This window comes from Cherax quadricarinatus, unplaced genomic scaffold (genome assembly GCF_038502225.1).
Source record: "Cherax quadricarinatus isolate ZL_2023a unplaced genomic scaffold, ASM3850222v1 Contig2227, whole genome shotgun sequence".
Classification (NCBI taxonomy): domain Eukaryota; kingdom Metazoa; phylum Arthropoda; class Malacostraca; order Decapoda; family Parastacidae; genus Cherax; species Cherax quadricarinatus.
In genome coordinates, this window is record NW_027197253.1 from 18,561 (window position 1) to 31,329 (window position 12,769).

Below are 12,769 nucleotides of genomic sequence, written 5' to 3' on the forward strand. Positions count from 1 at the left end.
CACTTACTCACCTATATACTCCCACATCATAACTGAAACAATCACTTTGAACCTTTTATCCATTGTTGACAGGAATATAATTTAATCACTGTTTTCACAAAAACCATTTTCGAATAAAAATATATCTTTGTATTATACAAATTTTGATTCATTTATAATTAATATTCTACTGTACAACTATGAAATAATTACTTTCCTACTGTAAACTATGATATACTCCTTAGTTTTAAGTAGACTGTAAGCCAATAATGTTAAAAGTTGGCGCATAATGCCTAGGCATAATAGAGGCTCTCTTTGCATTGCAACCCACTATTGTAAATACAAAATCTCAATGTACTGTTTGCAAAGACAAAATAAATAAATAAAATAAATAAATAAATAGGGAGGAGGAGAGAGGGAGGACTAATTGTTTGGAAGGGGAATCCCCTTACCTGGAGAGTGTTCCGGGGGTCAACGCCCCCACAGCCCGGTCTGTGACCAGGCCTCATGGTGGATCAGAGCCTGATCAACCAGGCTGTTACTGCTGGCTGCATGCAATCCAACGTACGAGCCACAGCCCGGCTGGTCAGGTACTGACTTTAGATGCTTGTCCAGTACCTGCTTGAAGACAGCCAGGGGTCTATTAGTAATCCCCCTTATGTATGCTGGGAGGCAGTTGAACAGTCTTGGGCCCCTGACACTTATATGCTAATGACACCCCTGCTTTTCATTGGGGGGATGTTGCATTGTCTGCCGAGTCTTTTGCTTTCGTAATGAGTGATTTTCATGTGCAAGTTCAGTTCTAGTCCCTCTAGGATTTTCCAGGTGTATATAATCATGTATCTCTCCCGCCTGCATTCCAGGGAGTACAACTTCAGGAACTTCAAGAGCTCCCAGTAATTGAGGTGTTTTATCTCCGTTATGTGTGCTGTGAAGGTTCTCTAGGTCAGCAATTTCACCTGCCTTGAATGGTGCTGTTAGTGTGCAGCAATATTCCAGCCTATCAGTCAATCAATCAAGTTTATTCTCTATAAGGATTACAATGCAGGGTTTACAGATTTTGGTTATTGTGTGGTTTACATGTAATAAAATACTAATTACAGAGGGAGCCACTAAGACACCTAGCATGGCAAGGCATTTCGGGCAAACTTCGATTAATTTTTAACCCTAAATTATTACAAATTATGGAGTAAGATGACTAAATACTAAGTGACTAAATACTAGTTTGTGAGTTTAGCAATGTGAATGCTTTTGTTTTGGCACAATACATAGTTTCTATATGGGAGTATCACAGGCAAACTTATGACTAGTTAGGAATCATTATTTTAAGATTAAGATTCATATTTCTGTGCTTATACAGATGGCATCGATTAACGATAAATCTGACTAGCGATACATTTTATCGCAAAAATTTTGCCTCGATTAGCGCTAAAAAACTCGACCAACACTATTCGTTCCGTCTGAGACGCGTCCACTTCTGGCCAGTGTTTACAAGCCAGCCAGCCACCGCGGTTGCTTCCAAGCATACAATCGGAACATTTCATATTATCACAGCCTTTTTAGTGATTGCACCTGCAAAATAAGTCACCATGGGCCCCAAGAAAGCTTCTAGTGCCAACCCTACAGCAAAAAGGGTGAGAATTACTATGGATACAAAGAAAGAGATCATTGCTAAGTATGAAAGTGGAGTGCATGTCTCCGAGCTGGCCAGGCTGTACACAAAAACCCCAATCAACCATCGCTACTATTGTGTCCAAGAAAACGGCAATCAAGGAAGCTGTTCTTGCCAAAGGTGCAACTATGTTTTCGAAACTGAGATCGCAAGTGATAGAAGATGTTGAGAGACTGTTATTGGTATGGATAAACGAAAAACAGATAGCAGGAGATAGCATCTCTCAAGCCATCATATGTGAAAAGGCTAGGAAGTTGCATGACAATTTAATTAGAAAAATGCCAGCAACTAGTGGTGATGTGAGTGAATTTAAGGCAAGAAAAGGTTGGTTTGAGAGATTTAAGAATCGTAGTGGCATACATAGTGTGATAAGGCATGGTGAGGCTGCCAGTTTGGACCAAAAAGCAGCTGAAAAATATGTGCAGGAATTCAAGGAGTACATAGACAGTGAAGGACTGAAACCTGAACAAGTGTTTAATGGTCACACTGACAATGTTGTGAAACACTTTAGGAATGTCATAAAGGAACGGGAGGCACAGGCCTCTATGGGCAGATATGTTGTGCGACAGAGGTCCAGCAACTCTCAAGCTGGTCCTAGTGGCATTAAAAGAAGAAGGGAAGTAACCCCGAAAAAGGACTTGCCACCTCAAGTCCTAATGGAAGGGGATTCCCCTTCTAAACACTAAGACCATCAACACACACCCCTCTTCCCATCCCATCAATAAAGGTAAGTGTCATGTAACTGTGCATGTCTTCTTCAGTTTGTGTGTATTAAAATTAATATTTCATGTGTTAAAATTTTTTTTTTCAATACTTTTGGGTGTCTTGCACGGATTAATTTGATTTCCATTATTTCTTATGGGAAAAATTAACTTGACTAACGATGATCTCTCAGGAACGGATTAATAGCGTTAGTCAAGGGTCCACTGTATATATATAGTCAAATGGGTGAGCGAGTGTGTGAACCACCAGGTGGTTTTTATGTAGTTAGATGACGGGGTGTATCAGGGAGATAGGATGTTTTCTAATGGTAGTTTTGAAGGTGATGAATGTGTCTGCAGTTCTAGAGATTTCAGGTAGGGTGTTCCAGATTTTAGGGCCTTTGACATACATTGAATTTTTGTAAAGGTTTAGTTGGACATGGGGAATGTCATTGAGATTCATTCATTCATGCTGATTCGCCGGTACTTTCGGCCCGGGTCTTCTCCAGACGGTGACCTGGCAGTGGCCCCCCGGGTGGGGGGTGGCGTTCATCTTCTTTCTTCTTACTTGGACCCTCTGGTTGGAGGATGTCTTCTTCTATCTTGCATTGACTTTCCAGGAGGGAAGTGTCTTCTCGTTTCAGAAGCACAGGCGGGCAAGGGCAGCAATTACAGGGTCCACTGGAGCCACACCCCAGCTTTAGTGGACCACAAAGTGCTGGGGAAACTTATCTTCATGGCAAGTGTTCGTAGGCTGTCGTGCTAGAGGAGGGTACCATCTTCAAGGGACCCATTCTGGAGCATCCTGCATTTCTTCCTTGAAGTGTAGTCAGTTGCGCTAGCAGTGGGTGCAGGTGGTGGCGGACTCTCAATGGTGGGAGTTGCTGGTGTCTCGGTGATCTCTGATTGGTCCATCTCTATGTCGAGCGAAGCTTGTGGTAGCTGTGTAGCAACGGTGATGTTGGAGACATTAGCAGTGGATTTTATGACCTCAGTGGAAGGTGGGGATGCAGGGAATGTAAAACCAGGCATATCGTTGAGTTTGAAGAGTTCATTGATGGTGGTGTTGAAGGAACCAGGCTCAGCTACATTCTGTACATGAACATACATAATGCAATAAAGAATCTTGGTGGAGTCGGCAGTAGGTGCTGGCAGGGAAGTGGTGGGAGCAGCTTGCGTGGCTTGTAGTATCTTGGTAGTGTCTGCTTGAAGCTTGGCGACAGCAGAATATGTGGTTGCTTGTGGGTTGGGCTTCTTTTGTTGTTGTTGTTTCTTGAGTATGTCTCTTCTGGTAGGGCATCTGGCAGCCAGAGTATGGTGGTCATTTTTGCAGTTCAAGCATTTGGGTGGTGAGGCAGTAGTGCAGTTCTTGAAGTCGTGACCTTCACGGCTGCAGGTAGAGCAGAACTTCTCGTTCTTGGTAGGGCAATCTTTCGTGGTGTGTAAGTATGAGTAACAATTATAGCACTGTGAGATTTGTTGGAATTTCTCTGCTTCAATGAAGGTTGGGTTGATGTGGAAGTAGTGAATAGCCAGGCCCTCAACGAGAGCTCTGGCTGCCATGTTGACATCACCGAAGGTGACCTTCAGAATGGATGAAGCATTGGGTATTTTAGTAATGAAGTACACCTTGGCCCAAGGGTTCTGTGCTTCGATAGATGACTTGATTTCTTCAGTGGCCTGTGCAGTGATGAGGTTGTCGAGTCGCTTGAGGAACACAGTTCTCCTGGCCCTCAGAGCTGGGGAAGTCAAGACATGAAATTCCTGGTCTCGTAGAGTGGTAGTAGCAGTAGTGGTAAGTAGTTTCTCGGCCTCTGTGTCGTCTGTACAGACGACAACAAAGGCTTCTTTGAGCAATAAAATCGCATTACATTTGACTTGCAGTCTGCCACTAACAACAGCTGCAAGTGCTAGTTTGGACGAGTCATTGACTGTCCCACTCGCTGGTTTGATCTTTACCCTGTTAGAGTAATGCATCGTGAAGTGATGCAGACTAAAGGCTCCCCTCCCCAACAGGGATCGAAGGGAGACTGTCTTCTTGTGTTCTGTCTTCTGCCTCTGTCATATAATTATTATTATAATCAAGAGGGAAGGGCTAAACCCGTAGGATTATACAGCACCTGAGGGGGGGGATGTGGAAGGCATTCAGGCTTAATTCAGGGAACTGGAGCACAGATCCAATTCCCTAAATCAAGAGCCCCTCACCAACATCAAGGAACCTTCCCTGAGGGGTGCCTCTGTCATAGAGATGTTTGTGTCTGGTGTAATGCCTGTGGGTTCTGTCACAACTATCAAGAGAGCATTTTAGGTCAAGGTTAATACCGGAATTTAAGGTCCTGTAGAAGTAGATCACACAGTAGTAAGTGTGGATGTTCTGAACAGGGAGTAAGTTTAGATCTATGAATAGTGGGGGGTGGGTGTTGCCAGGGATGGGATTCAGTGATTATTCATACTGGGGCTTTTTGTTGGGTTATTATTGGCTTTAGGTGTGTTGCTGCAGTTGATCCCCAAGCACAAATAGCATAGGTGAGGTATGGATAAATGAGTGAATGGTATAGTGTGAGAAGGGCATTTTGCGGCACGTAGTATCTTATCTTGGAGAGGATCCCAATTATTTTGGATACTTTTTTTGTTATGTGTTGGACATGGGTGCTGAAATTCAGGTTGTTGTCGAGGTATAGGCCTAGGAATTTGCCCTCCTCATGTCTGGCAATTAGTGTGTTGTCGATCTTAATGTTAAGTTGTGCAACACCTGCTCTGCTACCAAACATAATATAGTAGGTTTTGTCAGTGTTAAGTGTAAGTGTAAGATAGAACAAGTGACCTGAAGAGTGTCATCATGGGCTTGGCACCCCTAGTTTTGAAGGTTCTCATTATCCATCCTGTCATTTTTCTAGCAGATGCGATTGATACAATGTTATGGTCCTTGAAGACGAGATCCTCTGACATGATCACTCCCAGGTCTTTGACGTTAGTTTTTCGCTCTATTTTGTGGCTAGAATTTGTTTTATACTCTGATGAAGTTTTAATTTCCTCATGTTTACCATATTGGAGTAATTGAAATTTCTCATCGTTGAACTTCATATTAATTTCTGCAGCCCATTGAAAGATTTGGTTGATGTCCGCCTGGAGCCTTGCAGTGTCTGCAATGGAAGACACTGTTATGCAGATTTGGGTGTTTTCTGCAAAGGAAGACACAGTGCTGTGGCTGACATCCTTGTCTATGTCAGATATGAGGATGAGAAACAAGATGGGAGCGAGTACTGTGCCTTGCGGAAGAAAGCTTTTCACTGTAGCCACCTCAGACTTTACTCTGTTGACTACTACTCTTTGTGTTCTGTTTGTGAGGAAATTATAGATCCATCTACCAACTTTTCCTGTTATTCCATAGCACGCAATTTGTGCATTATTACGCCACGGTCACACTTGTCGAAGGCTTTTGTAAAGTCTGTGTATATTACATCTGCATTCTTTTTGTCTTCTATTGCATCTAGGACCTTGTCTTAGTGATCCAGTAGTTGGGACAGACAGGAGCGACCTGCTCTAAACCCATGTTGCCCTGGGTTGTGTAATTGATGGGTATCTAGATGGGTGGCGATCTTGCTTCTTAGGACCCTTTCAAAGATTTTTATGATATGGGATGTTAGTGCAATCGGTCTGTAGTTCTTTGCTATTGTTTTACTGCCCCCTTTGTGGAGTGGGGCTATGCCTGTTGTTTTCAGTAACTGTGGGACGACCCCAGTGTCCATGCTCCCTCTCCATAGGATGTTAAAAGCATGTGATAGGGGCTTCTTGCAGTTCTTGATGAACACGAAGTTCCATGAGTCTGGCCCTAGGGCAGAGTGCATGGGCATGTCATTTATCGCCTGTTCGAAGTCATTTGGCATCAGGATAACATCAGATAGGCTTGTGTTTACCAAATTCTGTGGCTCTCTCATAAAAAATTAATTTAGATCTTCGACTCTTAGTCTGGTTAGCGGCTCACTAAAACCTAAGTCATATTTGGACTTGAGTAGCTCACTCATTTCCTTGCTGTCATCTGTGTAGGACCCATCTTGTTTAAGTAGGGGCCCAATACTGGATGTTGTTCCATAAAGACTTTAGATAAGTCCTTATCCGGGATTACTTCCCTTCTTTGTCTTTTAATGCCACTAAGACCAGCTTGAGACACTGGACCCTTGTCTCACAAAATAACTATCCACAGTCCTCTATCTCTGGCGCCTCTAAGATTTCCCTAAAATGGGACATGGTCCTGTCACTAAACTTATTACAGAAATGGCTTGCTTCAGCTTGTTCAGGGTAATATTTTTCAGCAAATGCCTGCACCCTATTGCACATTGCACAAATCTCCTGCACTCCCTCTTCCTCCTCCTCTGAAGCAAGTTCCTCAGTTCCATGGTAGTATTTTTGAACTATCTCCTTCTTCACTTCTAAGGTGCTTCTCACTTTCTTTACCAAAGAGCTGCCACCAGGAAGTTTCTTTGGGCCAATGGTGGCTTATTTCACAGTCACAATCAATAAACAAGCACTAATTAACCCTTTGACTGTCGCGGTCGTATATGTACGTCATAGGAGATACCGTGTTTGACGTATCTATACGCATAAATTCTAGCGGCTTCAAATCAAGCAGGAGAAAGCTGGTAGGCCCACATGTGAGAGAATGGGTCTCCATGGTCAGTGTGCACCATATAAAAAAAATCGGGGAGCCAGTGGTGCATTGTGGGAATACCATTTCAGTCGTCCTTTTTCAGCATGTCTAGCGGTAAGAAATATGTGACTTCCCTGCAAATCTGGGACTCTTCTCTTCCCAAGTGATGCTCTAACACAGATGGAAGTGTCAATGAAGATCAATTTCATGATTTCGAGGAGTTTGAGACCAAAAGCAATGGAGGATGGAGGAGGAGGAGGAGGAGGAAGGAGGAGGAAGAGGAGGAGGAAGAAGAGGAGGAGAAGAAGAGGAGGAGGAAGGAGGAGGAGGAAGAGGAGGAGGAAGGAGGAGAGGAGGGAGGAAGGAGGGAGGAAGGAAGGAGGGAGGAGGAGGAAGGAGGGAGGAGGAAGAAGGAGGGAGGAGGAAGAAGGAGGGAGGAGGAAGGAGGAGGAGGAGGAGGTGGGAGGGAGGAGGAGGAAGGAGGGAGGGAGGAGGAAGGAGGGAGGAGGAGGAAGGAGGGAGGGAGGAGGAGAAGGAGGGAGGAAGGAGGAAGGTGGAGGAAGGAGGAAGAAGAAGAAGAAGAAGAAGAAGAAGAAGAAGAATAAGAATAATAATAATACCTAATACCTAATAATAATAATAATAATATGTTCCCTTGTGGCATGAAAACAGTTCACCCCATGACAGTGACAAGATAAGGGGAGATAACATCTGATAAGAGCTGACCTTTGATGAGCGTAAAGGAGGGTGGAGGGAGGGGGGCAGCTGTCTATCTGTCAAGAGAGGAGGAGGAGGAGGAGGAGAGGAGGAGGAGGAGGAGAGGAGGAGGAGGAGGAGGAGGAGGAGAGGAGGAGGAGAGGAGGAGGAGGAGGAGGAGGAGGAGGAGGAGGAGGAGGAGGAAAGATGACGACGAACAGAGAAGAAGAGGAGGAAGAAGAGGAAGAGGAAGAAGAAGAAGACGAACAAACATTTGTCTGTCTGTCTATTTGTCTGTCTGCCAAACTCCCTGTCTATCCGTCTAGCTCTGTCTCAGAGAGAGCCACAAGACTGTGTCATCATCACGTTTACTCACATCTTCAAGCAGAGTATAGCACTTTGTCTGGATTTTTTGGGTTATCCTAGGTAATTTACACTATGTATAGTTGTATTTATGTGTACCTGTGAGACAGAGATAGACAGAGAGAGAGAAAGAGAGACAGATTGAAAGAGATAGAATGAGGGAGAAAGATAATTAGATAGAATGGAGGGGGAAGCAGCATCCGACCCCATTGTTTTGACAGGCGGTAGGGGGAGTGAGTAATGAGACAATATGTCATTTTGACAGCTGCCGACTCCTGACTCAAAACAATTATAAGCCACACACTCGCACACAAGACAAGCTTGCTGAAGGGTGATAATAGCAGTTTTATGAAAGTATCTAGTGACTATATATGTGTATATATATTATAGAAACCAGAAGCAAGAAGGGAAGGCAGGAATGAAGGAAGGACTAGATGAAAGGAAGGAAAAAAGTAATGAAGGACAGATGAAGGAATGTAGGAAGAGAGGTGGAATGCCCTCCAGGTAGCCTCCAGGTAGGAAAGGAATGAAGGAAATTAGGAAGGAATGATGACACACGACCATTTACCTAGGATAACTACATAACACAACTGCCTGCTAATACTTTGAAGAAAACTGCTCAGACGAGGTGTTTTGTCTTTGCACATAAAAAAAAACTTCAACAAAAATGCGCACACACTGATTTTATGTGTGAGAGTGTAAAACACCATTGTGTATGACACCATGTTTTATGTGTAAGTGTAAAACACCACTGTGTATGACACCATGTTTTATGTGTGAGAGTGTAAAACACCACTGTGTATGACACCATGTTTTATGTGTGAGAGTGTAAAACACCACTGTGTATGACACCATGTTTTATGTGTAAGAGTGTAAAACACCACTGTGTATGACACCATGTTTCAAAGAGTTCCACAAGCTGCAGAACTTCTAGGAGTATGTTCAGTGACTGTATATTGGTATATATATTATAGAACAATAGTAATAAACAATTTTTTGTATTGTTTGTTTTTGTAAACAAGTTTTGTAAACAATATATTGATAATTATGTTTGTGTGCTTATTGTGTTGTATACAATGAGTGTATATATGTACATTGCACCTTACTTTGGTCTCACAGGCCACATAAGTTATGTGAAAAAATAAAATAGTGAAAAAAACAACAAACCTTCAAATACAAGTAAACTAAAGTTTACCGGGTGAGCGGCAGTCGCCGCTGTTGCCATACACGGCTCTTTTTCTGCAAACTTCATGCCTCTATATCTCGGTAAGTACTGATGGCAAAATTTTTTTTTTTTTTTTGGGGGGGGGGGGACTAAAACACTCAGAAAAATAATCTTAACATTTTCATAAGAAAAAATCATTTTTTTTTTTTTTCGAATATTTGGCGACATAGAATGACTTTCAGGGTGAAACAGTCCCGTAGATCTACGGCTGGTCGGTGAGTGTCCAAACCGTAGATCTACGCCAAAATTCTAGCGCCGTCAAATTTAGCGCGAAAGCGCTCATAGGCCTACATATGAGAGAATGGGTCTGCGCCGTGGGTGTGCGCCGTAAACAAAAAATCTAGGCGCCTGCATAGCATTGTGGGAACGCCGGCTCAGTCACCCTTGTTCACCATGCCTCGTCGCAAGTCAGCTCTCACTCCCCGGAAAATTGGGACTCTCCTCTTCCTGTCTGATAGTTCTGATACTGATGGAAGTGGAAATGAAGACGAATTCTACGGCTTTGATGAGTTAGTGACCGAAAATAATGACCAGGATATCGATAATAGTGCAGAAAACCCCGACGATCCTCGACCTTCTACCTCTGGTGTGGGCACTCGTGACTCACGGTCGGGTGTTCCTAAACGTAAGAGAAAACTAATATTTTCCCGTGGCCTGGCCTCTGACTTCAGTAATGACGATGATTCTGACGTGGATTGTGATTTTATTGCGCTCGACGATCATTCGAGTAGTGATAGTGAGGAAACATATTCACCAGTGAAGCGTCGGTATGTTCGCCGCCGCATGCGCTCGGGTAGTGTACCCTATGCTGTGCCCAGGGGACGGAGTACATCCCCATCCCGGAGTACATCCCGTGGCCCTACACCCGTTTTAGGTAGTGATAGTGAGGATGATGTGGCTACACTTGGCATGGATGGGCCACAGACATCAGTGGATGGTGTTAGTGGGGCTGGTGGTGGTAGTGGCACCGCCATGCGTGACTCGCTGTGCCACGCGGGGACCCACGCTGCTGACTCGTCAGTTCAAGGACAAAGCGGAGCGTCACCCACCAGCCCGCCACAACCACCCGTACAACCAGCCTATGATGTCCAGTATCCACCAGCAAACCGTATCTGGGATTGGCAGCAAAATCCCAATTTTGTTCCCAGCCCTCACCACTTTGATGACTCTCAAAGTGGAATTCTACCTACCTGTCCCCTTGGAACCACGGCCAATGAACTGGAATTCTTTGAATTATTCTTTGACCAGCCATTGATGGAAATTATTGTCAGGGAAAGTAATAAGTATTTTCAGTACACCATGGCAAATACGATCTTATCACCACAGTCAAGACTACACAGGTGGAAAGAGACGACTGTTGCAGAAATGTATTTGCTTTTTGCAACAATAATGCTTATGCCTCACGTCTATAAGCATAATATAAAAGCATACTGGTCCACAGATCGGCTAATTTGTACCCCATCCTTCAGTGAAATAATACCAGTGAACAGGTTTATCTTACTGTTACGTATGTTGCACTTCTCTGACAAAACCAGGCCTGACAGAAGTGACAGGTTATACAAGATTAGAAATGTTTTCATGTATCTCAAACAAAAGTTCAGGATATACTTTTATCCATTCAAGAATCTTGTAATTGACGAGTCTTTGATTTTGTTCAAAGGTAGACTGTCATTCAAGCAGTATATACCGAGCAAGAGGAACCGCTTTGGTATAAAATTGTTTGTACTCTGTGATTGTGACAGTGGCCTGGTGTTGGATATTGTTGTATACACGGGTAGTAAAACATTGAAAGATACCAAGATGTTATTGGGTATATCAGGTGACGTAGTGAGAAACATGATGGCACCTTATCTTGGTAAGGGCCATACATTATATACCGATAACTGGTACACAAGCCCATTACTCAGTGATTTCATGCGAGTGAACAAGACAGATGTGTGTGGCACAGTGCGTTCTAATCGTAAACATATGCCCAGGCTCAACGCAGGTGTTCGTGGTGATGACGTGCAGGTGTTTACTGCCAATGACATCATGGCATTACGGTGGCATGACAAACGAGATGTCACATTGTTGACAACCATTCACCGTAATGAAATGCAAGACAGTGGCAAAGTTGATCGAGTGACTAATGAACGTATTCGAAAACCAGTGACAGTGATTGATTATACACAAAACATGCGCTTGGTTGACAAGTGTGACATGCAGATTGGTTTTGTTGACTGTGTTCGTAAGAGTTACAAGTGGTACATGAAACTTTTCTTCCATCTCATGGACATTTCAATGCTGAATGCATATAATATGTACCAAATAAAGACTGGTAACAGACCACCGTATGGTGAATTTTGTTTGTCTGTTGTCAGACAACTCATAATGAAGTACCAGGTAACAACACCTGCAATACAACATGGTCCTCGAATTCATCACAATATACCCAAGCGTTTGAGGAGAGAAGGTGATCATTTCATAATACAGCTTCCTTCAACTCAAAAGAAATTTGCTCAGAAGAGATGCATTGTCTGTGCACAAACAAAACGACGGCAACAAAGACGCAAAGACACTCGGTTTATGTGTGAGGAATGTAAGGTGCCTCTGTGCATGGTGCCTTGTTTCAAGGAGTTCCACAAGCTCCAGCAGTTCTAAAACCATGTCCAGTGATTGTAAATATGTAAATATATGATAGAACATTAGTATTATACAATATTTGTGCATGTTTATTGTAATAAACAACAGTGGTAAACAATAATATGATAATAACTTTAGTGCGGTTATTGTGTTCAATACAGTGAGTTTATATATATACATTATATACAGTTGAAAAAAATTGGGGACACTGGGGTACCGCTCGGTAACACCAGTTATTTTCAGCTCCATCCTGGGTCAACATCATGACAAACTCCCGTGATTCACTGATGCCTCGTCATATTAACACACTGCTATTCTCGGAAAGTGATACAGAACACGAGTTTAGTGGTTTTGACTCTGATATAGCCACTAAAGATCAAGGAATTAGTAAAACTTTTGATGATAACCCAGATGACCCTCAGGCCATGATCTCTGGGGTCGCCAGTGTGGACAGTGGACAGTGTGGCCATACCAGACCCTCAGCCCAGCACTGAAGTGGCCAGTGTGGCTAATATGACCAGTGTGGCCACAACAGACTCTCAGCCCATGACCTCTGGCCAGTGTGGATAGGTGGACCCTCAGCCCAGTGTGGCCAGTGTGGCCACAACAGACCCTCAACCCAGCACCTCTGGGGCTGCTAGTGTTACTTCCCAAAGGCAACTCTGCAAGAGGAAATTATCATTTTTCCATGCGTTATGGTGATGATAGTGAAAGTGATATAAGTGACGATGATGAAATTGATTTTGTGCCGATAGAAGATTCGTCGAGTGAAAGTGATTATCATTTTTCCCCAGTGAAATGTACTTTTAGGCATCGTAACCTACGTTCAGGCAGTGTGCCATATGTAGTCGGTGGCAAGGGTC